The 8,389-nt window shown below is 43.7% G+C and overlaps 1 protein-coding gene across 1 annotated transcript in view; it reads right to left on the reverse strand.

Moving 5' to 3' along the window:
- Nucleotides 1–6,483, reverse strand: part of LOC124021682 (FERM and PDZ domain-containing protein 1-like) — a 107,816-nt gene extending 101,333 nt beyond the window's left edge. Inside the window, exon 1 of the mRNA XM_046336794.1 lies at nucleotides 6,348–6,483. The gene's annotated coding sequence lies outside the window, so the exon portion shown is untranslated. The remainder of the gene's footprint in view (nucleotides 1–6,347) is intronic.
- Nucleotides 6,484–8,389: the final 1,906 nt, after the last annotated feature.

Below are 8,389 nucleotides of genomic sequence, written 5' to 3' on the forward strand. Positions count from 1 at the left end.
TAGTTTCACCAGATAGGCTGTAATAGGTTTCACGTTCCTGTCTCTGTGTAGTTTCACCAGATAGGCTGTAATAGGTTTCACGTTCCTGTCTCTGTGTAGTTTCACCAGATAGGCTGTAATAGGTTTCACGTTCCTGTCTCTGTGTAGTGTTCACCAGATAGGCTGTAATAGGTTTCACGTTCCTGTCTCTGTGTAGTTTCACCAGATAGGCTGTAATAGGTTTCACGTTCCTGTCTCTGTGTAGTTTCACCAGATAGGCTGTAATAGGTTTCACGTTCCTGTCTCTGTGTAGTGTTCACCAGATAGGCTGTAATAGGTTTCACGTTCCTGTCTCTGTGTAGTTTCACCAGATAGGCTGTAATAGGTTTCACGTTCCTGTCTCTGTGTAGTTTCACCAGATAGGCTGTAATAGGTTTCACGTTCCTGTCTCTGTGTAGTTTCACCAGATAGGCTGTAATAGGTTTCACGTTCCTGTCTCTGTGTAGTTTCACCAGATAGGCTGTAATAGGTTTCACGTTCCTGTCTCTGTGTAGTTTCACCAGATAGGCTGTAATAGGTTTCACGTTCCTGTCTCTGTGTAGTTTCACCAGATAGGCTGTAATAGGTTTCACGTTCCTGTCTCTGTGTAGTTTCACCAGATAGGCTGTAATAGGTTTCACGTTCCTGTCTCTGTGTAGTTTCACCAGATAGGCTGTAATAGGTTTCACGTTCCTGTCTCTGTGTAGTTTCACCAGATAGGCTGTAATAGGTTTCACGTTCCTGTCTCTGTGTAGTTTCACCAGATAGGCTGTAATAGGTTTCACGTTCCTGTCTCTGTGTAGTTTCACCAGATAGGCTGTAATAGGTTTCACGTTCCTGTCTCTGTGTAGTTTCACCAGATAGGCTGTAATAGGTTTCACATTCCTGTCTCTGTGTAGTTTCACCAGATAGGCTGTAATAGGTTTCACGTTCCTGTCTCTGTGTAGTTTCACCAGATAGGCTGTAATAGGTTTCACGTTCCTGTCTTTGTGTAGTTTCACCAGATAGGCTGTAATAGGTTTCACGTTCCTGTCTCTGTGTAGTTTCACCAGATAGGCTGTAATAGGTTTCACGTTCCTGTCTCTGTGTAGTTTCACCAGATAGGCTGTAATAGGTTTCACGTTCCTGTCTCTGTGTAGTTTCACCAGATAGGCTGTAATAGGTTTCACGTTCCTGTCTCTGTGTAGTTTCACCAGATAGGCTGTAATAGGTTTCACGTTCCTGTCTCTGTGTAGTTTCACCAGATAGGCTGTAATAGGTTTCACGTTCCTGTCTCTGTGTAGTTTCACCAGATAGGCTGTAATAGGTTTCACGTTCCTGTCTCTGTGTAGTTTCACCAGATAGGCTGTAATAGGTTTCACGTTCCTGTCTCTGTGTAGTTTCACCAGATAGGCTGTAATAGGTTTCACGTTCCTGTCTCTGTGTAGTTTCACCAGATAGGCTGTAATAGGTTTCACGTTCCTGTCTCTGTGTAGTTTCACCAGATAGGCTGTAATAGGTTTCACGTTCCTGTCTCTGTGTAGTTTCACCAGATAGGCTGTAATAGGTTTCACGTTCCTGTCTCTGTGTAGTTTCACCAGATAGGCTGTAATAGGTTTCACGTTCCTGTCTCTGTGTAGTTTCACCAGATAGGCTGTAATAGGTTTCACGTTCCTGTCTCTGTGTAGTTTCACCAGATAGGCTGTAATAGGTTTCACGTTCCTGTCTCTGTGTAGTTTCACCAGATAGGCTGTAATAGGTTTCACGTTCCTGTCTCTGTGTAGTTTCACCAGATAGGCTGTAATAGGTTTCACGTTCCTGTCTCTGTGTAGTTTCACCAGATAGGCTGTAATAGGTTTCACGTTCCTGTCTCTGTGTAGTGTTCACCAGATAGGCTGTAATAGGTTTCACGTTCCTGTCTCTGTGTAGTTTCACCAGATAGGCTGTAATAGGTTTCACGTTCCTGTCTCTGTGTAGTGTTCACCAGATAGGCTGTAATAGGTTTCACGTTCCTGTCTCTGTGTAGTTTCACCAGATAGGCTGTAATTGGTTTCACGTTCCTGTCTCTGTGTAGTGTTCACCAGATAGGCTGTAATAGGTTTCACGTTCCTGTCTCTGTGTAGTTTCACCAGATAGGCTGTAATAGGTTTCACGTTCCTGTCTCTGTGTAGTTTCACCAGATAGGCTGTAATTAGGTTTCACGTTCCTGTCTCTGTGTAGTTTCACCAGATAGGCTGTAATTAGGTTTCACGTTCCTGTCTTTGTGTAGTTTCACCTGATAGGCTGTAATAGGTTTCACGTTCCTGTCTCTGTGTAGTTTCACCTGATAGGCTGTAATAGGTTTCACGTTCCTGTCTCTGTGTAGTTTCACCAGATAGGCTGTAATAGGTTTCACGTTCCTGTCTCTGTGTAGTTTCACCAGATAGGCTGTAATAGGTTTCACGTTCCTGTCTCTGTGTAGTTTCACCAGATAGGCTGTATTAGGTTTCACGTTCCTGTCTCTGTGTAGTTTCACCAGATAGGCTGTAATAGGTTTCACGTTCCTGTCTCTGTGTAGTTTCACCAGATAGGCTGTAATAGGTTTCACGTTCCTGTCTCTGTGTAGTTTCACCAGATAGGCTGTAATAGGTTTCACGTTCCTGTCTCTGTGTAGTTTCACCAGATAGGCTGTAATAGGTTTCACGTTCCTGTCTCTGTGTAGTTTCACCAGATAGGCTGTAATAGGTTTCACGTTCCTGTCTCTGTGTAGTTTCACCAGATAGGCTGTAATAGGTTTCACGTTCCTGTCTCTGTGTAGTTTCACCAGATAGGCTGTAATAGGTTTCACGTTCCTGTCTCTGTGTAGTTTCACCAGATAGGCTGTAATAGGTTTCACATTCCTGTCTCTGTGTAGTTTCACCAGATAGGCTGTAATTAGGTTTCACGTTCCTGTCTCTGTGTAGTTTCACCAGATAGGCTGTAATAGGTTTCACGTTCCTGTCTCTGTGTAGTTTCACCAGATAGGCTGTAATAGGGTTTCTCGTTCCGTTTGTTGTTTTTGTATTGAGTTATTTCATGTATCGTTTTGTTTTCTTCATTAAAGATCCTGAGTAACAAACACGCTGCATTTCGGTCCGACTCTCTTCCTTCAACAGACGAACGCCGTTACTATATATATATATATATATACATACAGTGCCTTGCGAAAGTATTCGGCCCCCTTGAACTTTGCAACCTTTTGCCACATTTCAGGCTTCAAACATAAAGATATAAAACTGTATTTTTTTGTGAAGAATCAAGAACAGGTGGGACACAATCATGAAGTGGAACAACATTTATTGGATATTTCAAACTTTTTTAACAAATCAAAAACTGAAAAGTTGGGCGTGCAAAATTATTCAGCCCCATTACTTTCAGTGCAGCAAACTCTCTCCAGAAGTTCAGTGAGGATCTCTGAATGATCCAATGTTGACCTAAATGACTAATGATGATAAATATACAATCCACCTGTGTGTAATCAAGTCTCCGTATAAATGCACCTGCACTGTGATAGTCTCAGAGGTCCGTTAAAAGCGCAGAGAGCATCATGAAGAACAAGGAACACACCAGGCAGGTCCGAGATACTGTTGTGAAGAAGTTTAAAGCCGGATTTGGATACAAAAAGATTTCCCAAGCTTTAAACATCCCAAGGAGCACTGTGCAAGCGATAATATTGAAATGGAAGGAGTATCAGACCACTGCAAATCTACCAAGACCTGGCCGTCTCTCTAAACTTTCAGCTCATACAAGCAGAAGACTGATCAGAGATGCAGCCAAGAGGCCCATGATCACTCTGGATGAACTGCAGAGATCTACAGCTGAGGTGGGACACGCTGTCCATAGGACAACAATCAGTCGTATCTGGCACAAATCTGGCTTTATGGAAGAGTGGCAAGAAGAAAGCCATTTCTTAAAGATATCCATAAAAAGTGTTGTTTAAAGTTTGCCACAAGCCACCTGGGAGACACACCAAACATGTGGAAGAAGGTGCTCTGGTCAGATGAAACCAAAATTGAACTTTTTGGTAACAATGCAAAACGTTATGTTTGGAGTAAAAGCAACACAGCTCATCACCCTGAACACACCATCCCCACTGTCAAACATGGTGGTGGCAGCATCATGGTTTGGGCCTGCTTTTCTTCAGCAAGGACAGGGAAGATGGTTTAAATTGATGGGAAGATGGATGGAGCCAAATACAGGACCATTCTGGAAGAAAATCTGATGGAGTCTGCAAAAGACCTGAGACTGGGACGGAGATTTGTCTTCCAACAAGACAATGATCCAAAACATAAAGCAAAATCTACAATGGAATGGTTCAAAAATAAACATATCCAGGTGTTAGAATGGCCAAGTCAAAGTCCAGACCTGAATCCAATCGAGAATCTGTGGAAAGAACTGAAAACTGCTGTTCACAAATGCTCTCCATCCAACCTCACTGAGCTCGAGCTGTTTTGCAAGGAGGAATGGGAAAAATGTTCAGTCTCTCGATGTGCAAAACTGATAGAGACATACCCCAAGCGACTTACAGCTGTAATCGCAGCAAAAGGTGGCGCTACAAAGTACTAACTTAAGGGGGCTGAATAATTTTGCACGCCCAATTTTTCAGTTTTTGATTTGTTAAAAAAGTTTGAAATAGCCAATTAATATCGTTCCACTTCATGATTCTACTTCTACAGCCCTGCTGTGGGGATGGCTGGGAAATGTGATTTCCCACTAAAAGCTACAATAAACTATCAGTCATGAATTGTTAAATTCTTTTTTTTATAGAAACATACTGAGTCACTGGTCACCTCCCAAATGGCACCCTATATAGGGCACTACTTCTGAACAATATTCATAGAGCTGTGGTCAGATATAGGGCAATAAGTAGTGCATAGTGTGCCATGTTGTTTTTTTTACTACACCTCTGGTCTGTTCTGTCGCTAACCAAAAGACTACACACACAGACACACACAAACACACACACATACACTGACAGAAACAGACACACAGACACAGAAACAGACAGACAGACAGACAGACAGACAGACAGACAGACAGACAGACAGACAGACAGACAGACAGACAGACAGACAGACAGACAGACAGACAGACAGACAGACAGACAGACAGACAGACAGACAGACAGACACAGACAGACAGACAGACAGACAGACAGACAGACAGACAGACAGACAGACAGACAGACAGACAGACAGACAGACAGACAGACAGACAGACAGACAGACAGACAGACAGACAGACAGACAGACAGACAGACAGACAGACAGACAGACAGACAGACTTCACATAGACAAAGATGTGTAGTCACGTGATTTTCGGGAGTGACAACTTCGAAAAATTGGATTCCGGCGACGCCTTCCTGAATTGTTGCAGCGGGGCAGTAGTCTGTTGACTAGCGAGGCACGACGGAAAAAACATTGTAGCTTAGTTTGTTTCATGTATCCTGTAGTTAGGCTATACACTGAGTGTATAAAACATTAAGAACGCCTGCTCTTTCCATGACTGACCAGGTGAATCCAGGTGAAAGCTATGATTCCTTATTGATGTCACTTCCACTTGAATTATTGTAGATGAAGGGGAGGCGACGGGTTAAAGAAGGTTTGGTAAACCTTGCGACATGGATTATGGATGTAGGCATTCAGAGCGTCAATGGGCCAGACATGAAATGTAAGTGACATTGAACAGGGTCTGGTAGTAGGTGCCAGGCGCACCGGTTTGTTTCAACACCTGCAACACTGCTGGGTTTTTCACGCTCAACTGTTTCCCGTGGGTTCCAGAATGTACCACGCATAGGACATCCAGTCAATTTAACACAACTGTGGGAAGCATCGTAGTCAACATGGGCCAGCATCCCTGTGGAACGCTTTCGAGTCCATGCCCGGACGTATTTAGGCTCTTCTGAGGCTAGCCTGGCTTACTGGTGTGACAACTGGATAATGTCTTTATTTATTCGTTTGCAAACTTAAAAGAAACGCTTTTGGGACATGGAAATGGGCCATCAGACCAGTCATTCCGTGTTTACTATATGACCCAGCCCTGAATGACTATTTTGTCGTCACACTGACTGAATACGTTTCACGGTATGTTAGGCTGTAAAATAATATGCACACTAGGCTACTTTTAGAGCCTAATATTCTAAACTAATTTCTGTCCCTCGACTGATCAGTCCGTGGTTCATTCCGACCTCTCTTACCGGTTACCGTTAACCCCTGTCTAATCCGGTGTTTTGCGCTCAGGGCGGGCCATCCCGAATCCCAACAGTCTTTGACAACACGGAATTTCCATTTCCACCACAAACCGAAACAGGGTAAAGAAAAATAAACACTCACCTCCGACTTGGGAATGAGGCGTTCTTAGATCTCTAATCCATTCCGTTAATCCAGATACACCGACGCGCGCAAGGTTTTCCAGTTCAAATGTGAGGCAGCTCCGTTGGAGTCTAGTCCCAAGGCAGGTGCGTGCACGGGATTCTGACGGGGAAAGCGCGACATTAATCTTCACTCACCCAACAAGGCTACCTCCCTCCCTCTTTCTCTCTTTCTCTCTCTCTTTCTCTCTTTGTCTGTCTCTGTCTCCCTGTCTTTCTCTCACACACACACAATAACAAACAAACAGAAAGAGAAAAGATAAGACATCAATTTGGTTATTTAGCCTCCAAATAGACTGTGCTCTAGTGTTGTCGGTGTGTGTGGTGATTGATGGTGATGGGTGGGTGTGCTGTGAATGTAAATGCAGAGCCAACTACTCCATGTCTGGTCAGGGTCCAGCAGTGAGATGCAGTCACCCACCAACCCTAGAGAGATACAGTCACCCACCAAACCTGGAGAGATACAGTCACCCACCAACCCTGGAGAGATACAGTCACACACCAACCCTGGAGAGATACAGTCACCCACCAACCCTGGAGATATACAGTCACCCACCAACCCTGGAGAGATACAGTCACCCACCAACCCTGGAGAGATACATAGTCACCCACCAACCCTGGAGAGATACAGTCACCCACCAACCCTGGAGAGATACAGTCACCCACCAACCCTGGAGAGATATAGTCACCCACCAACCCTGGAGAGATACAGTCACCCACCAACCCTGGAGAGATACAGTCACCCACCAACCCTGGAGAGATACAGTCACCCACCAACCCTGGAGAGATATAGTCACCCACCAACCCTGGAGAGATACAGTCACCCACCAACCCTGAGATACAGAGAGATACAGTCACCCACCAACCCTGGAGAGATACAGTCACCCACCAACCCTGGAGAGATACAGTCACCCACCAACCTTGGAGAGATACAGTCTGGAAACTAATTTTATAACCTATGCCTACTACAACAATCCAATGCTTTTACACGTTATGGGGTGTGGTGAACGAGTGCACACTTCGGGAAGCAGGAAAGACATTTGGGACACGCACCTGACCCAGGCCCGAGGATCTCCAAATGTACATTTGTCAAAGGGAGCCTATACATTCCATGGTGCTCTATTCTGGAATATTAACTGGCGTTTGTCGCCCCCTGGTGGAAAGAACGTAATATAATCATTCTCTCTATATTTCTGTGCATTTTGTACCTCGCAGCACACCGTACAAATATTCAAAGTGAAACGCCGATATTACCGTTCTGCTAGCAGCAGGATAATATGTTGGCAGCACAACAGCATATTATTTTTCGAAATAAAAATATGAATCATATAAAATCAATAAAAATATATAGTTATATACATTTTACTCTAAATAAGTGTCCCCTTGCAAGGACAAGCTCAAATTTGACAATATCGATTATTTTAGCACTGTAGTTCAATACAACTGTTTTTTCACAGCATTGCAACCACTTTTGGAACAAATAAATGGATAATTTGACATATTTTAATGCTGTATAATTTATACCAGCATTTCTTTTGAACTGGTACAAGCTGTACTGTTCAGTAGGATAATAGTAGACCAACCCAAGCTGTACTGGTCAGTAGGATAATAGTAGACCAACCCAAGCTGTACTGTTCAGTAGGATAATAGTAGACCAACACAAGCTGTACTGGTCAGTAGGATAATAGTAGACCAACCCAAGCTGTACTGTTCAGTAGGATAATAGTAGACCAACCCAAGCTGTACTGTTCAGTAGGATAATAGTAGACCAACCCAAGCTGTACTGTTCAGTAGGATAATAGTAGACCAACCCAAGCTGTACTGTTCAGTAGGATAATAGTAGACCAACCCAAGCTGTACTGTTCAGTAGGATAATAGTAGACCAACCCAAGCTGTACTGTTCAGTAGGATAATAGTAGACCAACCCCAAGCTGTTCTGTTCAGTAGGATAATAGTAGACCAACCCAAGCTGTACTGTTCAGTAGGATAATAGTAGACCAACAC

This window comes from Oncorhynchus gorbuscha, unplaced genomic scaffold (assembly GCF_021184085.1).
Source record: "Oncorhynchus gorbuscha isolate QuinsamMale2020 ecotype Even-year unplaced genomic scaffold, OgorEven_v1.0 Un_scaffold_1160, whole genome shotgun sequence".
NCBI lineage: Eukaryota > Metazoa > Chordata > Actinopteri > Salmoniformes > Salmonidae > Oncorhynchus > Oncorhynchus gorbuscha.